Source organism: Ovis aries, chromosome 1 (assembly GCF_016772045.2).
Source record: "Ovis aries strain OAR_USU_Benz2616 breed Rambouillet chromosome 1, ARS-UI_Ramb_v3.0, whole genome shotgun sequence".
Lineage (NCBI taxonomy): Eukaryota > Metazoa > Chordata > Mammalia > Artiodactyla > Bovidae > Ovis > Ovis aries.
In genome coordinates this window covers 137,640,724-137,660,375 of record NC_056054.1, presented here as the reverse complement: position 1 = coordinate 137,660,375, position 19,652 = coordinate 137,640,724, and the positions used below count along the sequence as shown (strand labels likewise).

The 19,652-nt window shown below is 40.1% G+C and overlaps 1 non-coding gene across 1 annotated transcript; it reads right to left on the bottom strand.

Moving 5' to 3' along the window:
- Positions 1-11,055: 11,055 nt before the first annotated feature.
- TRNAF-GAA (transfer RNA phenylalanine (anticodon GAA)) lies at positions 11,056-11,127 on the bottom strand. The gene has a single exon. It is a non-coding gene; the product is annotated as a tRNA-Phe (tRNA).
- Positions 11,128-19,652: the final 8,525 nt, after the last annotated feature.

Genomic DNA, 19,652 nt, shown 5'->3' with positions numbered 1-19,652 from the left:
CAGATGACACCACCCTTATGGCAGAAAGTGAAGAAGAACTAAAGAGCCTCTTGAAATTGAAAGAGGAGAGTGAAAAAGTTGGCTTAAAGCTCAACATTCAGAAACCTAAGATCATGGCATCTGGTCCCATCACTTCATGGCAAATAGTTGGGGAAACAGTGGAAACAGTGGCAGACTTTCATTTCTTGGCTCCAAAGTCACTGCAGATGGTGATTGCAGCCATGAAATTAAGTGCTTACTCCTTGGAAGGAAGGTTATGACCAACCTAGACAGCATATTAAAAAGCAGAGACATTACTTTGCCAACAAAGATCCATCTAGTCAATACTATGGTTTTTCCAGTGGTCATGTATGGATGTAAGAGTTGGATTATAAAGAAAGCTAGGAGTCGAAGAATTAATGCTTTTGCAGTGTGGTGTTGGAGAAGACTCTTTAGAGTCCCTTGAACTGCAAGCAGATCCAACCAGTCCATCCTAAAGGAGATCAGTCCTGAGTATTCATTGAAAAGACTGATGTTGAGGCTGAAAGTCCAATTATTTGGCCACCTCATGCAAAGAGCTGACTCATTTGAAAAGACCCTGATGCTGGGAAAGATTGAGGGCAGGAGGAGAAGGAGATGATAGAGGATGAGATGGTTGGATGGCATCACCAACTCAATGGACATGGGTTTGGGTGAACTTCGGGAGTTGGTGATGGACAGGGAGGCCTGGCGTGCTGCAGTTCATGGGGTTGCAAAGAGTCATACACGACTGAGCGAGTGAACTGAACTGAAAATGATAATCCTCATCAATCGAGGAAAAGAGGGTTAACCCAGGTTTTCCACATTGCAGATGGTTTCTTTACCAGTTGAGCCACAAGTGAAGCCCAAGAATACTGGAGTGGTTTGCCTATCCCTTCTCCAATGGATCTTCCTGACTTAGGAGTCAAACTGGGGTTTCCTGAATTGCAGGTGGATTATTTATCAAATGAACTGTGAGGGAAGATCATATAGAAATATGATTTAGAATAATATTTGATGAAAAATGTCTACAAGATAATTTGGCCTGACAAAGGCATTCAAACCATATTAAAAATGATCATTCTCATCAATCAAGGTTGAGGGAGTTAGATGAGCATAACATGTCAATAGTCACCAAAATACTATTTGAATGACAGGGAGAAAGCGGAGCAAAAGCTAGACTTGTGCAACAGAATATAGATATGATCAGAAAGTCTCTTTTTAAAATCTATACGTCATTTGTCTCCCAGGAATACAAATAACAGTATGTCATGGAGCTTACAACTTCCATAAATTTTTTAAAAATTTAAGTTACAAGAGATTGTATTATTTTCTTGGCCATATAACATGTTCTATAGGAAATAAAAACTGATGACATTACCTGTAAAATAATGAATGTAACTTATATTAAATAATCTAGATACATATATAAGATGTGCATCCCCTTGCTGCTCAGAATTCATTTTGACTCCCTATTTTCATGAATGACAAGGATGACCATAAACGTGAGAATAGTCATTGTATCTAAGCATACCCAGACATAATATAAAGTTTTATTTTCCCCAAAAATCATACCCTGGGAGAGAAGAAAAATAGAAGCAAAAGCTTATTCCACCTCCTTTCCTTGACATTGTTATTTTTCAAAGTCACTAATCTTTAACATGGAGGCTAATAAATGAATTTAAGCTTTGAATAAATTTAAGATCCCCAAAATCCCACCAGAATGTATGTGTACTTCCTAATTCCGATACACAACAAAGGAATATCTGGCAGGCTTTGTACCCAAACCTTTAGAGTGAGCAAACTAGATAAGAAAATTGTAAATATAAGTGAACAAACATAAAAGAAAATAGAAATGAAAGTGGAGGGATATGTTCGGCATCACTGAGAAGAATAAAAGCAATCAGTGTTATTCAATTTCAAAAGAAGAAAATTGGTAAAGAAGAAAATTCTATTTACAGACATCAAAGATGACAGTATAAGCAAAAATAATTAAAAACGAAAATGAAAATTATAGACTGTTTGTCATTGTTCCTCAAATATATACTAGCTAATAATATTAGATAGGAATTCTCATGATGTATTTTAATTTCCTTCACACATTTCAGACAAATCACACATTCAAAATGGTTATAAAAGTTTAAAACCTCCAGAGCAGTTGTAAAGGAATTAAATCTAATTTTCAAAACTAGCATGAAGTGCCAAGTGAGTGGTAAACAAATAAATATTCTATTTCAAAATACTGTTGTTTAATTCACCAAATGACCAAATTGTCTACAGTTACTTAAAATAAGAAAAGTATCAAATATCCTTGAATTGGAACCAGATAGTCTTAGGTTGACTTGAAAAACATTAATTCAACAGTTAGATGATATTTTTTCTTATTGAATATAGTTTAAAACTTGAATTATGGTACAGTGATCTCACTCTGACACACAATACTTATAATAGATAACTTGGAAACTATTCCTGATAGTTTATAATCTTACTTCTAAGAAACTTTATGAATAATAGTAAAGATGGTGTCTTGAGTTTGGCACTGGAAAGAATTAGATTTATGCACTTTAAATACAAATAAAAAACTGAATCACTTGGCACGTGGGAAGATTAATAACCTAAGAGTCCACAAAGTTTACATAGAAACCTTCAAATACTATTATAGACTACTTGTGTTTGTGCTAGCAAGCAAGAGTTCTTTTAGATAATTCTAGCATACTCACCTGTTATAATAAGTTACTCCTATGTTAACTATGCAGTAATATTTTTAACTCATAGAACACATTTTATCTTAACTGGATAAATTTTCAAAATATTTTAACTATTTTCTACGGGTAAAGTGTAGATTTTTAGCAGAAAGCATACACAAATAAACTTAATAAAACATACCATATTTTGCTGGATAAGTTGACATCTATATTAATTAAAAATTAATTTAGCAATTATCTATTTCAGTCATTTGGGGAAGTCTACCTCAAAGCTTCTCCCCAAAATATGAAAAAAAAGCATGTGTTATGTGCACATACTGGCAAGGAAAGTTCTATTTTGTTGATCCACTTTGTACTTAACACTTTTCATATAGAGGTACTAAAATTTAAGTTGCTCACTTGATGTTTAATAATTGAAGGAGTTAATTTACTCATTTGGAAGACATTCAGGGCATATTTTTTTGTAAGAGTATGTATATGTCACAAAAGGGGATATGTTAGCAGATAAAACAACCTCTGAACACTCAAGAGGGTTTGGAAAACTCACTTAAATTTCAGTTTCAGAACATTGCAGTCATGTCAGTAGATAGAAACATGTAAAATGCATTAGTTTAAAAATATAATTATTAGTAGTCACTCAGTGGTTATTAATGGCTCAAGCCCCGTGTTAAGCATTGACTGTCTCATGTGGGTCTAATAAACCCTGTGTGATAGTTTATTAAACCCCCGTTTTGAAGATGAAGAAGGTAAAGTTTAGAAAGATTATGCAATTTGCCCAGAATCTTGTCAGTTTTAAGTCCATAGCCAGAATTTAATCCAAGCAGTCTGACAACTGACCCTGCAACATTCTGTACTGACTACACATTTCAGCAGGTAGGCCCTCTTCAAAAGTCACAATACAATATTGTAAAGTAATTAACCTCCAATTAAAATAAATAAATTTATTTTTAAAAAGTCATTTTCTGATTCTTTTAATCATCTGTCAATTAAGAATCAGTGCATAATAAATACCAAAAAGAAGTGTTTTAAAAGAAAATAGCATCTAAAAAATAATAAGATACCATTACTTCCAGATTAAGCATTTTAGGTAGATTTATTCAATGAGTCAGTGTACCACCAAAGTAAAATGTGTAAGCATTAATGTTGATCAAAATTAAACTGAATTCTTGGCTCCTAATATTAACATAATGTTAGAGATAGAACATATCTCTAAAGGTAACAATGTAATATATTTTTTATATCGGACATTTAAAAAACCTAATGTGTGCAACTTCATATGAAAGAGATGCTAGGAAACAGATATATGATTCACAAAGAGAAAGAGACTGAGGGGAAACGCCCTGAGAAAATGCTACTAAGATAAAATTGGTTCAAAAGTAAAAACAGATGGAAATGGCAACAATAACAAACCAATTCCAGGCACTAAGATCCCATAGAGTAAAACGTTTGGCGCATCTAAGAGCCTGATGTTGGCACACATGACAACCTCACATGTTCTTTTCCATGTGCCTGAATAGCAAGACGAAAGACGGAGTGTTTATCACTAATTGACCACGTGGACCATGACAAGTTAAACCTTTTGCTGAAGAACGATGAGAATTAAGTATTGAAGAACTGTTTAGTCAAAGCACAGAGATAGTCGTGGTGGTGGTCAAAGACCACTTATTTGAATGGTAAATTTAAAATTTTAATGCCACTTTGGAAGGTTCAAGGTTTATATCATCAAATATATATATTGAACTAGAAGCCATTCTGCTTTGCTATTTATGAAATCCTAGATAGAAGAACTGGCACTACTGAATGAAAGAAGTCAAATGATTCATTTTTCAGATAGGGAACGACAAAGCTCATATTTTTAAAACACACTCTAACAAACATTGGATGAACTGTGCATATTAAAGTTTTCAAAATATGCTCGCATGGCTTGGTAGCCTATGAAAGAGGTGATAATTGTGCTGAAGTAGTTAACCACAGAACTCTCCTCTAACATTTCAGATTGGAATTCCTATAACCTACAAGTGTGTTTCATCTATAAGTAATTCCAAATAATAACCTTATACTATGTTATTCCCCTTTGTTATGATTCCAACTGAGATGCTGAGGTAGTTGTTTGATTTTCTATTAGAATGTAGGCTATTGTATAAATTGAGAACACTTTGGAGTCAGATAGCCAAAAATAGGATCTCAACTCTACAGTTCCCAGCTCTAATGAGTATTTCAGTCCATATTCCTGGTAAACGAACAGTGCAGTGACTATTATCATTGCCCAATAAATGTTAGCTCTGATTCACACAGTTATTAGACAGTTTTAGACAGATTTTCATTTGGCCACAGAGGACTGTGCCTTCATCCTTAGAAATGAGTTTTAGATCAGTGCATTTCAACCTAAGAACGTCAGAGAATGACAGTAGCATCACCTGGAAACTTAAGAGCACAAACTCCGGGGTTCCATTAAATCAGAACTTCTGAAGCAATTTGGGTTTTAACACGCTCTATAGCTGACACTGGTGCATGCAAATATTTGAGAGCCACTGAGTCAGAAAGGTGGTATGTAAATATTTCCCATCTGCACAAATGAAATATTTTAAATATGATTGTGTTTACAGTCCTTGAAGTGGACTAATTATGGCATTTTTAAAATAAACATATTAATTGCACACACAATATTCTCAGCTTTCTGAAATTTAAATAGTTTTCTAAATCTGCTTTTGTAATTTAAATATGAACCATATTATAAAAAAAGCATTAATATAATCATTCAAATACCATAGATAGATGTATAAGACACAGGTAGATAGATACACAGACAGATGAAGCAGAGATGTTATGATTTGCAAACCTCAATAATCACATAGTTTCTGAGAGGTGACAAAATATTTGCATGTGGAAATACTGGAATACTTTATACCAAGATAATCATATCAAATAATTTAAAAATGCTTGAACTGAGCATTTATAATATGTGACTTTCCCTAAAGTAATGAATTCAGCTTAAAATAGGTTTAACTTCAATTCAAAAACTATATTTGCCCTTGGATACTTTATCCCAACAAATGAGAAAAAATAGGTAAGTTTTAAAATGTGTAGATCATTATAAAATTACCAGGCAAGTAATCCTCCATAATATTTGATTACTTGAAAAAACTCTGTGCCTTGTATCCTTGTCAGTTTATGTGTGTAAACACACAGGTGTGCATCCACGCTTAAGTCACTCAGTCATGTCCAGTTCTTTGTAACCCATGGACTATAGCCCACCAGGTTCCTCTGTTCCTGGGATTCTCCTGGCACAAATACTGGAGTGGGTAGCCATTTCCTTCTCAAAGGGATCTTCCTGAACCAGAGATTGAACCTGGATCTTCTACATTGCAGGAAGATTCTGTAAAATCAGAGCTACCAGAAAAGCCTCATAAACACACATACCAGCATGTCTATTCTCAAAAGTGTATAGTAATGATTTGTTAGAAAATATTTCATGTCTTTCTCAAAGAATAGTACACAAGTATATTTTTTGAAGATTATTTCCAGTTTCCTGCATAAATAATAGAATTTAAAGTTTTATCTAAGAAGTATCAATAGGAAACATTATAATTATGATAAAATTATAAAATTCTAAACCTGGTTCTAAACTTACCAAAAAAAAGTGATAAATATTATAACGTTTACTCAGTAATTTGCAAATATACTGTTATCCCAAGACTGCACTCCCTTATTCCATGTTTTGGGAAACAGTTCTATGTAATATTATCTGTAGAAAAATGTTACTTGGACATACTATTTCAAACACAGTTCAGAATAAATGAATGTCAATGATAAGTTCTAAATTAGCATTCCAGATTATAAAATATGAAACAGTTAAATATGATGATTCCCCAACAGACACACATGAGGTATTCTGGTGTATTATAAAGGTAATGCAAAGAGAATGACAGAAATTCCTGTCACAGTCACCAAGGATGCACTAAGTTATTCATAAGATATATCTTGGTGCATGTCATGATTAATTTTGTATTTTGATTTGACTAGGTCACATGGTGCTCAGATATTTAGGTAAACATTATTTCCAGGTATACCTGTGAGAGCTTTTTTGGATGAGATTATAATTTGAATTGGTGGGCTCAGTGAATTGTCCTTCCTGGTGTGGGTGGGACTCATTCAGTCCTCTGAGGGCCTGAACAGATGAAAGGTGGAAGAAGGGAACATTTATTTCTCCTCTCCCCAACTACTGAGATGGGACTGCGGTGTTCTGCACTCAGACTGGAACCTATCCCCAAGGCTTCTCTGGTTTTCAGTTCTTCAGACTCAGACTGACTCAGACTAAACTATACCTTTATTTGTCCTGGTCTCCAATTTGTAGATAGAGAAAGAGATGCAGGAATGTTCAGTCACTGAGTCACTGCATGAACTGTAGCCCACAAGGCTCCTCTGTCCCTAAGATTTCCTAGGCAGGATTACTGGAGTAGGTGGCCATTTCTTTTTCCAAGGGATCTTCCTGGCCCAGGAATAGAACCTGCATCTCCCGTGTCTCCTGCATTACAGGCCATTCTTTACCACTGAGCTACATGGGATTCTTCGACATAGATATGTTTATATTTATCTGTGTGCGTCCTCAGTCACTTCAGTCATGTTTGACTCTGATAACCCATGGTTTGTAGCCCAGTAGGCTCCTCTGTTCATGGCTTCCCCAGGCAAGATTACTGAAGCTGGTTGCCAATGCCTCCTTCAGGGGATCTTCCTGACCCACAGATCAAACCCACATCTTCTGTGGCTCCTGCACTGGTAGGTGGATTCTTCACCACTGAGCTTTAAGTGAAAATATATACTAGAAGGGTATATATTGATTCTGTTTTTCTGAAGAACTCTTGAGAAACAGAGTGCATTTTATTGGTTCCAGTTAAAATAAATTCTATGTTCTTGAAAGAACCTCATACTGACAGTCTTAGGGATTGCCTCATAAATCATATAATTTAACAACTTGGCCAGAAATAGTTCATACTTTCCTGACACTCCCTATATAATATATAAAATGTAACTTGTAAGGGAACTGCCTTGAAGTCAGAAGGGCATCGGTAGCATAGTGGTGAGTATCCTCGCCTATCACTTGTGGGAAATGAGGATTCCATTCCTGGATGGGGAGGCAACATGCCCTTTTCTGTGCTTTCCTCATGGCTCAAAGAGTAAAGAATCTGCCTAAGACCTGGGTTCAACCGCTGGATCAGGAAGACCCCCTGGAGAGGGGCATGGCAATCCGCTCCAGTATTCTTGCCTGGAGAACCCATGGACTGCGGAGCCGGGTGGGCTACAGTCTCTGGGGTCACAAAGAGTTGGGACATGACTAAGCGACTAACACACTAACCTATAGAGAACTGCTTTGAAGTCAGAAGGCAGTTATATATCTGTTTGGGTTTGATTCTCAGTTTCTCAATTGGGATTGACCCTGGAGAAGGAAATGGCAATCCATACTAATATTCTTGCCTGGGAAAATCCCATGGACAGAGAAGATTGGCGGCCTACCATCAATGGGGTTGCAAAAGTCAGATGACTCACAAGTTAGAGACTAAACCACCTGGGTTTGATCTTCAGTTTCTCTATTGGAATTGTAGACACTCACATAACATATTACATAAAATATTATTTTCTATACACTAACAAACATTAGAAATCATATTAAAATCTACCATATATTTTGCCAGTCATTTGCTAGCTATAGGACGTTTTTCTTTTAAAAAGGTAGTCTCTCTAACAGCATTATGAAACTAGCACACATAACATCGATTGTTTTAGTTCCATGAGTTGTACAGTATTTTATGACATTTAACTAAGAGCAAAAAAGCACATATTGGCATGCTGTACCTTGCATGTCTTATCAGAGGTGAGTTCTTAATTTTTTGAAAATATGCATAAAAATGACAGTATAGTCATTATTTAGTTGGGATCAATAATATCTCTAAATTCATGAGATCAAAACAAACATTTGTTTTGGCTTTTTAATCTTTTGTGGTGCTTCCTTTTTATCAATTGTGTTTAGCTCTGTATTTTGTTGTTGTTCACTAAGTCATGTCCTACTCCTTGAGACCCCATGGACTGCAACATGCCAAGCTTCCCTGCCCTTCACTATATTCCAGAGTTTGCTCAAATTTACGTCCATTGAGTCAGTGATGCCATCCAAACATTTATCCTCTATCACCCTCTTCTCCTTTCACCTTCAATTTTTCCCAACATCAGGGTCTTTTCTAATGAGTTGGCTCTCCTCATCAGGTGGCCCAAGTATTGGAGTTTCAGCTTCAGCATCGATCCTTCTGATGAATATTCAGTGTTGATTCCCTTTAGGATTGACTGGTTTTATCTCCTTGTAGTCCAAGAGACTCTCAAGAGTCTTCTCCAACACCACAGTTTGAAAGCATCAGTTCTTCGGCCCTCAGCCTTCTTTATGCTCTAACTCTCATATCTGTGCATGATTACTGGAAAAACCATAGCTTTGACTATATGGAGCTCTGTTTTTAAATGTACCTAAAAGTTCTTTTTTGTCTTATTTCCTTATCCTTAACTAAATTATATTTATATGAATTTTTAATAATTGTCAACTAAAATGAACAGTTTGATATCTAATGACAATAATTTATAGATCCAAATATATCTTTTTAGAAATACATTGTGCTTAAATACAAAAAAAATTAGAAAATCATACATAATATACTCAGTGAGTAAATGAAAAAGATAAATGAGAATGGAAATTTTGTATTCTCCACAATAAGTGCCTATACAGCATAAAATTTAAATAAATATGTTTTCAATTTACATATGTTATTATTTATCTTCATAGTAATTTTTATTTAATCACTATGAATAAATTAATATACTCATGCATACTCAGTTGCTCAGTCATGTCCGATTCTTTGTGACCCCCAAGGACTGTAGCCTAAAGGGCTCCTCTGTCCATGGGATTTTCCAGGCAAGAATACTGGAGTGGGTTACCATTTCCTCCTCCAGGGGATCTTCCCAACCCAGGATTGAACCTATGTCTCTGGCATTTCCTACATTACAGGCACATTCTTAACTTCTGAACCATTGGAGAAGTAAAAAACTAAGATGCAGTTGATAATAAATTACAATGAATTATATCTTTAATTTATTCACTGAATTAATGATGAAGAACATTTTTACACTGTCTAAAAAGAGTCTTCAGGAGAAACCATATTGAAAAATTAGTATTATATAAAATTATAAAAGCACAGTGCTAGAACTATGTCTTTAGTTTTTTAATACAGATCAAGTTACCAGACTCAAAGTAGGAGTTTGTTTGTTTGTTTTTCCCACAATATGTTCACCTGAGCCTTCTCAGTAAATTTTATCTAGTTTGCAAGAAGACTAACATGGGTCTTTTTTTGTTATGGGCCTGCCAACATGACCTTTTAGTTCTTTCCTTAATTATAAAGAGGAAAAAAAATGAAGATGAACATGTTTTTAGTCAATTCTGAAAATCAATGGGGCATTTGACATTTTCAGTAAGAGAAATAGAATTTCTAATGAGAATGTTTGAAAAATATCCATCAAAATGATCTTGGTGGTATGAAAATTTTCACACCTATTGAGTCACAAAGATGAGTCAAGATTAACATTGAAAAAATAAAATAAACTTTGAAAAATACAGTGACTAGATTGTGAGAGAGAAAGAGTGAATAAAATTGAAAGTGAGTAAGTAGGATTGTGATTAGACTCTAAAATGACTAAACTGCCAACTAATATGAACATGTCAACTAATATGAAGTCACTCAGTCCTTTTGGACTCTTTGAGACCCCATGGACAGTAGCCTACCAGGCTCCTCAGTCCATGGAATTTTCCAGACAAGAGTACTGGAGTGGGTTGCCATTTCCTTCTCCAGGGGATCTTCCCAACTCGGAAATTGAACCTGGGTCTCCCGCATTTCAGGCAGATGCTTTACCATCTGAGCCACCAGGGAAGCCAACTAATATGAGGAGGGAAGTAAATAAATTCTAAAATCTGAATTGATTACACTACAGGTGAAAATGGTTAACTTAGCAAGAAAAGATATTTAAGTAAATAGTCACATCAGAGCAACATAATACTATTTTAGTGATGAGCAAAATCATAACTATAAAGCACCTTTCTAACATTAAATTGGTGGATATCCTAATGATGATTTCTTTTAAAACTTCTATGAAGGAAAATGAAGTTTCTAAAGCTGACACCAATAATAGAAAGTGAAAGTGAAGTCACTCCGTCCTGTCAGACTCTTTGTGACCCCAGGGACTGTAGCCTACCAGGCTTCTCAGTCCATGGAATTTTTCAGACAAGAGTACTGGAGTGGGTTGTCATTTCTTTCTCCAGGGGATCTTCCCAGCCCAGGAATTGAACCCGGGTCTCCTGCATTTCAGGCAGACGCTTTACCGTCTGAGCCACCAGGGAAGCCAATAATAGTGCTGACCAAGTGGAATTAGTTTCATTCAAAACTGAGGAAAGGAACCATAGTCTGTATTGCTGTTGACTTTCAAAGTTGGAGTCATAATCATTGCTGCTTTCTCTATAGCACTATTATATCAGAGACTGAGGAAATACACTTGAAATAGTTTTATTATTATCCTAGTAAATTGATATACAATACAAAATGACTTTTAAAAAGTCACCCATTCACTGTCCTCTCATGCCCTATTTGGGGAACATGAGAATCATCTATTTTAGATTGAACATTATGGAGGAAATGTACATAGAAATTTTATGATACTAGTAGTTAAATTAACTTGACTGCACTTTTTCATAAACACCTCCAGGTTTGTGCATCAGACTGAGTTTGTGTGAAACAGCACAACAAGGTTCTGTTTTTTCATTAATGTAAGATACTTAGGGCTTCCCTGGTGTCTCAGATAGTAAAGCGTCTGCCTGCAATGCAGGAGACCCAGGTTCAATCCCTGGGTCGGGAAGATCTCCTGGAGAAGGAAATGGCAACCCACTCCAGTACTCTTGCCTGGAAAAGTGCATGGACTGAGGAGCCTGGTAGGCTACAATCCATGGGGTTGCAAAGAGTCCGACAGGACTGAGTGACTTTACTTTCACTTTCACTTTTTAAGATAGAGGACTTCCCATCTCTGCTAACTTTCAAGATGCACCAGCTTTGGCACCTCAGCAATGTTACTTTGCTATTGAAATTAAGAAAGCCAGGGACAATGATGACAATGCTAAATTCTGCATTTTGTAAGGTAGGATGTTAGACATGAGCAAGGAAGAGTGGCCTAGCCAAAAAATATTCAAACTGATCTCTAATCTCCACCCCAGACAAGCCCAGTGCAGCCCCGGAAGCTTATTGACATGCTACAAAATAACCACAGAGACTTTTCCAAGTCCAGCGCTTGTGCCCTATGTGAAAGTGGATACAAACTAACCACAGGGACTTCTCCAACTCTGGCACAGGCATTCTTGATGCACAGCAGTGTCCTCATGTGACCTTAGACAGCCAACCACCTATTGGGCTGCTGCTGCTAAGTCCCTTCAGTTGTGTCCAACTCTATGCAACCCCATAGATGTCAGCCCACCAGGCTCCCCTGTCCCTGGGATTCTCCAGGTGAGAACACTGGAGTGGGTTGCCATTTCCTTCTCCAATGTATGAAAATGAAAGCACCTATTAAGGGTTCATAAATATTTCATACATACATTCATCTGATTATAACTGTTAGGGATCAAACGACGGGCTCTAGGACCTGAGTCATGTTTACCAAAAAAAGACAGGACATGCGCTAATCCTGGCTGGCCAATCATGTAACACCAGCTACTCCTGTAACTGAGACAAAGAACTGCCTGTATATAAGCCACCATATTCCTTTGTTCGGAGCTCTTGTTGGATTCAACTGTACTGGAAGAGACTTGGGCTCTAGTGCACTAGAAATAAACTCCCTTCTTGCCTTTGCATTACTGTTGTGGACTTGCTCTCTCAGTCGGTTCAGAGATACAGGCTCAGTGCATAACATTTGGGGGCTGGTCCGGGATCTCTGTCCCGCCAGGGAAGACAACTCTCCTGGTAGAAGGGAGTAACCTCGTTAGGAGATAAGAGCTCTGAGCCCCAGTGCTAATGTTGCAAAAGCCCAGATTAAGCCCAGTATCGTACTGGGGAGGCATCTGGGTGTAAAGAGCAGAGGCAAGTCCAGAGTAAGGCCGAGGCCTGGTATCGTGCTGGGGAGGTGGCTGGCTCTGGTTACTGGATTAGGTCCAGCATAAGGCCGAGGCCCGGTAACGTGCCAGGGAGGCAGCTGGCTCTGTGAACACCCTGCAGGTAAGATTGAGTGCATTGTTGGTGGCCACCTTGTGTTTGTTATCTGTTTGTCTATTTGTGGTGTCTGCGTTGCTCTTTGTGTGCTCTGTTGGCTCCCAGTATACTTTTCTGTAATCATGGGACAAACAACTTCTACTCCTTTATCTCTTATGATTAACCACTTCTCTGATTTCAAGTCTAGAGCTCAGAATCTTTCGTTACTGGTAAAGAAGAGCAAACTGGTGACTTTCTGTTCCGCCGAGTGGCCCACCTTTGACGTTGGATGGCCACAAGAGGGAACCTTCAATCCCCAAATTATCCAGGCAGTTAAAGAGAGGGTGCTTACTCCTAGTCCTGCTGGGCACCCAGATCAGACTCCTTACATTCTGGTGTGGCAGGATCTAGTGAGAAACCCACCGGAATGGCTTAAACCCTTTGTTCTCGCTCCTTCTAAACCTCCTAAACCTCCCTATCCCTCTTCCCCAACTCCAACCTCGCCAAGCCCACAGGTGCTAATCATGAAGGCTTCCGAAGAAACAAAAAGAAAAAAAGGATGAAAATCAACCAAAGCCGGTCTTCCAGGAATCTTCTCTGTATCCTAATCTGATAAATCTGGAGACCAAATTGTTTCCACCCCTGTATGTGGATCCACATCCGCCCTTGCTTCCACAGGTTCCACAGGTTTCATCGGGAGAAGCCAGGAGGTGAACCGAGCCTTCAGCTCCTCCCAGAGAAGGGGGCCCTGCCCAGGAAACTTGGGGAAGAACAAGGGAAATGGCCAGCGTAGCGGAAAAAGAAGACCCAGAAGTCCCCTCCTCCACCGTTAACACGTTTCCGGTCAGGGCAGGGCCAGCCAGAGAGGTTGGAGGGCGAACATATCAGTATTGGCCCTTCTCCACTAGTGATTTGTACAATTAAAAAACCCAGACTCCCTCCTTCTCTGAAAAACCACAGGGTCTTTTGATCTTTTAGTGTCTATCCTTTTTACTCACAATCCCACTTGGGATGATTGTCAGCAACTGTTACAGGTGCTTTTCACTACAGAGGAGCACGAGCGGATCCTGTCACAAGCTTGGAAGAATGTGCCAGGGGTGGATGGAAGGCCCACAATACAGCCTAACCTCATTGAGGAGGGGTTCCCCTTGGTGCGACCCAACTGGGACTTTGAACATGCTAAAGGTAGAGAGCGTCTCTGAGTGTACCTCCAGACTCTTATGGCCAGCCTTAGAGTGGCAGCCAGGAAGCCAACTAATTTGGCCAAAATACATTCAGTGAGGCAGGAGCCAAATGAGAGCCCATCAGCCTTCCTTGAAAGGATAATGGAAGCTTTTAGACAGTATACCCCTATGGACCCACAGGCAGATGAGTCACGAGCGGCAGTTATGTTAGCATTTGTAAATCAAGCAGCCCCCGATATTAGAATAAAGTTACAAAAGATAGAAAGGTTAAGTGAGCAATCCTTACAAGATCTAGTAAGGGCAGCCGAGAGAGTTTTTAATCATAGAGAGACCCCAAAAGAGCGAGAGGACCACATTAAAAGAGAAAAAAAAAAAATTAGAGCTGAAGAAAACCATAAAAATCAAAAAGAGCTGGCCCAGATATTTTTTGCTGGGGTTGAAAACAAAAACAGGTTCCAAAAAGGGAAAAAATTGGACTCAAAAACTGAAGAAAAAACGACAAGGCATAAGCTTGAGAAAAACCAATGTGCGTTTTGTAAAGAGTTTGGACATTAAAAAGATAAATGCCCCAAGAAAAATCGAAAAGAGGGGCCCAAGAACCCCAAGAATAAGACTCCCTCTCCAGACAGTCATATCCTCTACGTGGGTGAGGATAGTGACTAGGGGAGGTCAGGGCTCGAAGCCCCTCCCCGAGTCCTGGGTAACTATAAATGTGGAGGGAAAACCGGTTGGCTTCATGGTGGACACGGGAGCCCAATACTCAGTCTTAAACCAAAAAGATGGACCCATGTCTTAAGAAAAGTAGCTCGGTGCAGGGAGCAACTGGGACTAAACGATATGGATGGACTACAAAACGGCATGTGAACTTGGGGGCCCACCAGGTAACCCATTCTTTTCTGGTGATACCTGAGTGTCCAGAGCCCTTGTTGGGAAGGGATTTACTGTCTAAAGTGAATGCCCAAATTCATTTGGACCATGGACAAGTGTCGGTTCTAGATGGGACCGGGCATCCTCTTCAGGTCCTGTCTCTGACATTAAAAGATAAATACAGACTCTACTTGCCAGAGGCCCCAGCGACAATAAGCCCCAAAGTAAAACCATGGGTTGAAAGATACCCTCAGGCCTGGGATAAAACAGCAGGAATGGGACTGGCCAAACAGAGGCCCCCTATCATTGTGGAACTGAAAGCCAGTGCTTCCCTGGTGAGGGTACGGCAGTATCTCATGAGTCAAGAGGCTCAACAAGGAATTACTCCTCATATACAACGCCTCATAGATGCTGGGGTCCTGAAAAGGTGCCAGTCCCCATAAAACACTCCCCTGTTGCCTGTAAAAAAGCCTGGGGGAACTGATTTTAGACCGGTTCAAGATCTATGAGAAGTCAACAAATGGGTAAATGATATTCATCCTACGGTTCCTAACCCTTATACATTGCTAAGCAACTTGCCTCCAAACTACATTCGGTATACTGTTTTAGATTTAAAAGACGCCTTTTTCAGTTTGCCTCTTGCCCCCACAAGCCAAGAGGTCTTTGCCTTCGAATGGCAGGAAGACGGTGGTCAGACCCCTGTGCAGCTGACATGGACTCGCTTACCACAGGGTTTCAAAAACTCGCCCACGTTATTTAATGAGGCCCTGGACGAAGACCTCCATGAGTATCGGGTTGAACACCCTACCATTGTTTTATTACAATATGTTGATGACCTTATGCTGGCAGCAGCTACAGAGAAAGAGTGCCAAGAGGCAACAGGTGACCTTCTCCAAACCTTGGGGACTTTAGGTTACAGGGCCAGTGCCAAAAAGGCCCAGATTGCCTAGCAAGAGGTTACATACCTCAGTTATAAGATAAAACAGGGCCAGAGGTGGCTAACACAGGCTATGAAAGAAACCATCCTCCAGATCCCTGAGCCGGCTAACCCTAGACAAGTGAAAAAATTTCTGGGAACGGTGGGATATTGCTGGTTATGGATCTTGGGGTTTGCAGAAAAGGCCAGGCCCCTATATGAAGGGACCAAAAGAAACAAGGACTGGAAATGGACTGAGCCAATGAAAGAGGCCTTCCAAGAGCTCAGGCGAGCCTTGCTAGAAGCTCCTGCCCTTGCCCTCCCTGATCCATCTAAGCCTTTCCAATTATTTGTAGATAAAAAGCGGGGGATAGGAAAAGGGGTACTAACACAGAGATGGGGACCATGGAAGCAACCTGTAGCTTACCTTTCCAACAGACTGGACCCAGTGGCAGCCGGATGGCCACCTTGCCTCCATATCATCACGGCCACTGCGCTCTTAGTCCATGATGCTGATAAACTGACTTATGGACAGAGACTCTTGGTCTACACTCCTCATGCCAGAGAGAGAGTTTTAAAGCAATCCCCAGGTAAATAGATTTCTAATGCCCGCTTGACGCACTATCAGGCCTTGCTGCTTGACACCCCAAGGATTCATTTCCAAATGCCCTGCACTCTAAATCTGGCCACTCTTTTGCCCAATCCGGAGGAAAATAGCCCCCTCCATGATTGTGATGAGATACTGGCCGGGGTAACAGCAATACGAAAGAACTTAACTGATACTCCACTGGATAACAGTGAGCTAAAATGGTTCACAGATGGCAGCAGTTATGTAAAAGATGGACAGAGATGGGCGGGAGGCGCAGTAGTAGATGACTCTGGACAGATGATATGGGCAGAGGCCCTTCCCCCGGATACCTCAGCACAAAAGGCAGAGTTAATTTTCCTGATTCAAGAATTAGAGAGAGCCAAAAAAGAAAGAATAACTATTTTCACTGACAGTCGCTATGCTTTTGGCACGGTACACATCCAGGGCCCGATAAATTGGGAACGGGGGTTTATGACATCTAAAGGAAAAGAAAATAAAAATTTGCCTGAAATCCGTAGACATTTAGAGGCTGTACAGATGCCTTGGTCTGTGTCAATAGTACACATACCTGGACATCAGAAGGGTGACAGCCCCATGGCACGAGGGAATCATACCGCAGACCTGGCAGCTTGAAAAGTAGCTGATGAAGATTTCATCACCCCTGTGTTGGCGATCGGACTTCCACCTCCAGGTGAAGATGGATGGTACCGAGACTCAGAAGGCTACTTGATACTCCCTGCTCAGTTGGGACGGCAACTATGTGAGCATTTACACTTGTCTATTCATCTGGGAGAAAAGAAAACTCTGATGCTCTTTCAAACTGCGTGCCTGCGATGTCCCTGGCACCAGACAACTGTAAAGAACATAGTGCATACTTGTAAGGCGTGTCAACAGATGAGGCCAGGAAAAGGACAACATGCAGGACTGAGGTATCGGGGAGAAGGATCAGGGAAACACTGGAAAATATATTTCACCGAGGTAAGGCCAGGCAAGTATGGTTACCGGTACTTATTAGTGTTGGTGGATACCTTCTCAGGGTGGATGGAGGCTTTTCCTACAAAGGGAGAGACCGCGATGATAGTGGCAAAAAAGATTTTAAAAGAAATAGTTCCCAGGTTTGGCCTGCCAGGACCATCGGCTCTGATAATGGACCTGCTTTTGTGAGTCAAATAGTTCAGAGCCTTGCCCTAGCCCTGGGGACTAAATGGAAGTTACATTGTAAATACAGTCCACAGAGCTCAGGGCAAGTAAAAAGTGAAAAAAAAAAAAAAAAATGAATCAGACCCTAAAAAAACTTTAACTAAATTGGCTATAGAGACTGATGGGGACTGGGTGACCCTCCTTCCTTTCGCCCTCTTCCGTGCACATAATACTCCTTATCAACTTAATTTGACCCCATTTAAAATTCTGTATGGGAGACCTCCCCCTGTATGTCCAATATTTAAAGGAAAAAAACTACCACCTCCCACACTGGGACAATTCCAAGAGGCCTTGATTGCCTTAAGCAAGGGGCACTCTCATGTCTGGAAACTGCTCCGGGAAATACATGTGGGTCAAAATAAGGGAACTATTCCCTCACATGACATTGGCCCAGGAAATTGGGTATGGGTCAAAAGGCACCAAACCAAGACACTAAAACCCAAATGGAAGGGTCCTTATGTTGTTCTTCTTACCACCCCAACTGCCCTAAAGGTGGATGGTATCGGGCCTTGGGTGCATTGCAACCACATACTCCCAGCTACTTCAGCAGAGCAGAAAGACGCTAAAAAAAAATGGAAAGCGTCTCTGCACCCGTCCAACCCCCTGAGGCTGAAGCTCCGGCGTCTTCAACAGGACCTAGACAACTCGTCTGGACCATCTTATAGATGACCATGTTACTCTGCTCCAAAGCTGCCAGCGTAAACCCGCACCAACCCGTCAGAATCACCTGGAAACTGCAAAATGGACTAACACGTGAGATGCTTAACTTCACCACCACAATACATCCACCAAATACTTGGTGGCCAGACTTATACTTTGACCTTAAGCCGGTGGTAAACGTACCCTGGAAGAGAGGCAAGCTCCAAAATCATGCATTCTGGGCATGTCCAGGTGCGCCCAGGCATAACTGGAAGATCTGTGGGGGGATATAGGGGGGACTCTGTGCTGCCCTAAAAAAATGAGTGTTGTTTTTATGCTGATCACACAGAAATAGTTAGAAAATCTGTGGCCAAAATAAAAGAGGGACTAGCCCAACGTAAATGAGTTGTTTTTATGCTGATCACACAGAAATAGTTAGAAAATCTGTGGCCAAAATAAAAGAGGGACTAGCCCAACGTAAATGAGAACATGAGGCTCAACAAGGATGGTTTGAGTCTTGGCTTCAACAATCCCCTTGGTTGACCACCCTAATCTCCACCTTGCTGGGACCCCTGCTAGTACTTCTACTGATGCTTATCTTTGGCTCATGTATTATCAATAGACTTGTAGCCTTTGTAAAGAAAGGCATAAATATAGTACAGCTGTTTGTGCTTCAGCAACAATATCAAACTGTGTCTCAGGACCGAGAGGAAGATTCCTCTATATGATCTAAGGACAGGGGGGAATGTTAGGGACCAAACGATGGGCTCTAGGACCTGAGTCATGTTTACCAAAAAAAGACAGGACATACGCTAATCCTGCCTGGCCAATCATGTAACACCAGCTACTCCTGTAACTGAGACAAAGAACTGCCTGTATGTAAGCCACCATACTCCTTTGTTCGGGGCTCTTGTCAGATTCCACTGTGCTGGAAGAGACTTGGGTCCTAGCGTGCTAGAAATAAACTCCCTTCTTGCCTTTGCATTACTGTGGTGGACTTGCTCTCTCAGTCGGTTCGGAGATACGGGCTCGGTGCATAACAATAACAGACTCAATTATGGGAACGACACGTGCAAAGAGACTATTGTTATGTAATTTCAACTGTCGATCAAAGCTATCAGTCCACGCCCACTTAGATAAATATGCAGAAGCCCTGTCTTGAAAAACCCCTGTTCCCCATCATGTCAGCCCTGGTGCCTTTCTTGGCTTGGCCCATCTTTTTGAGCTGGTCTTTCTGTTCTTGCTACAGTAAGTTTATTTTTGCCACTGGTAAGATCTCAGATTCTTCTTTGTCTCCTTACC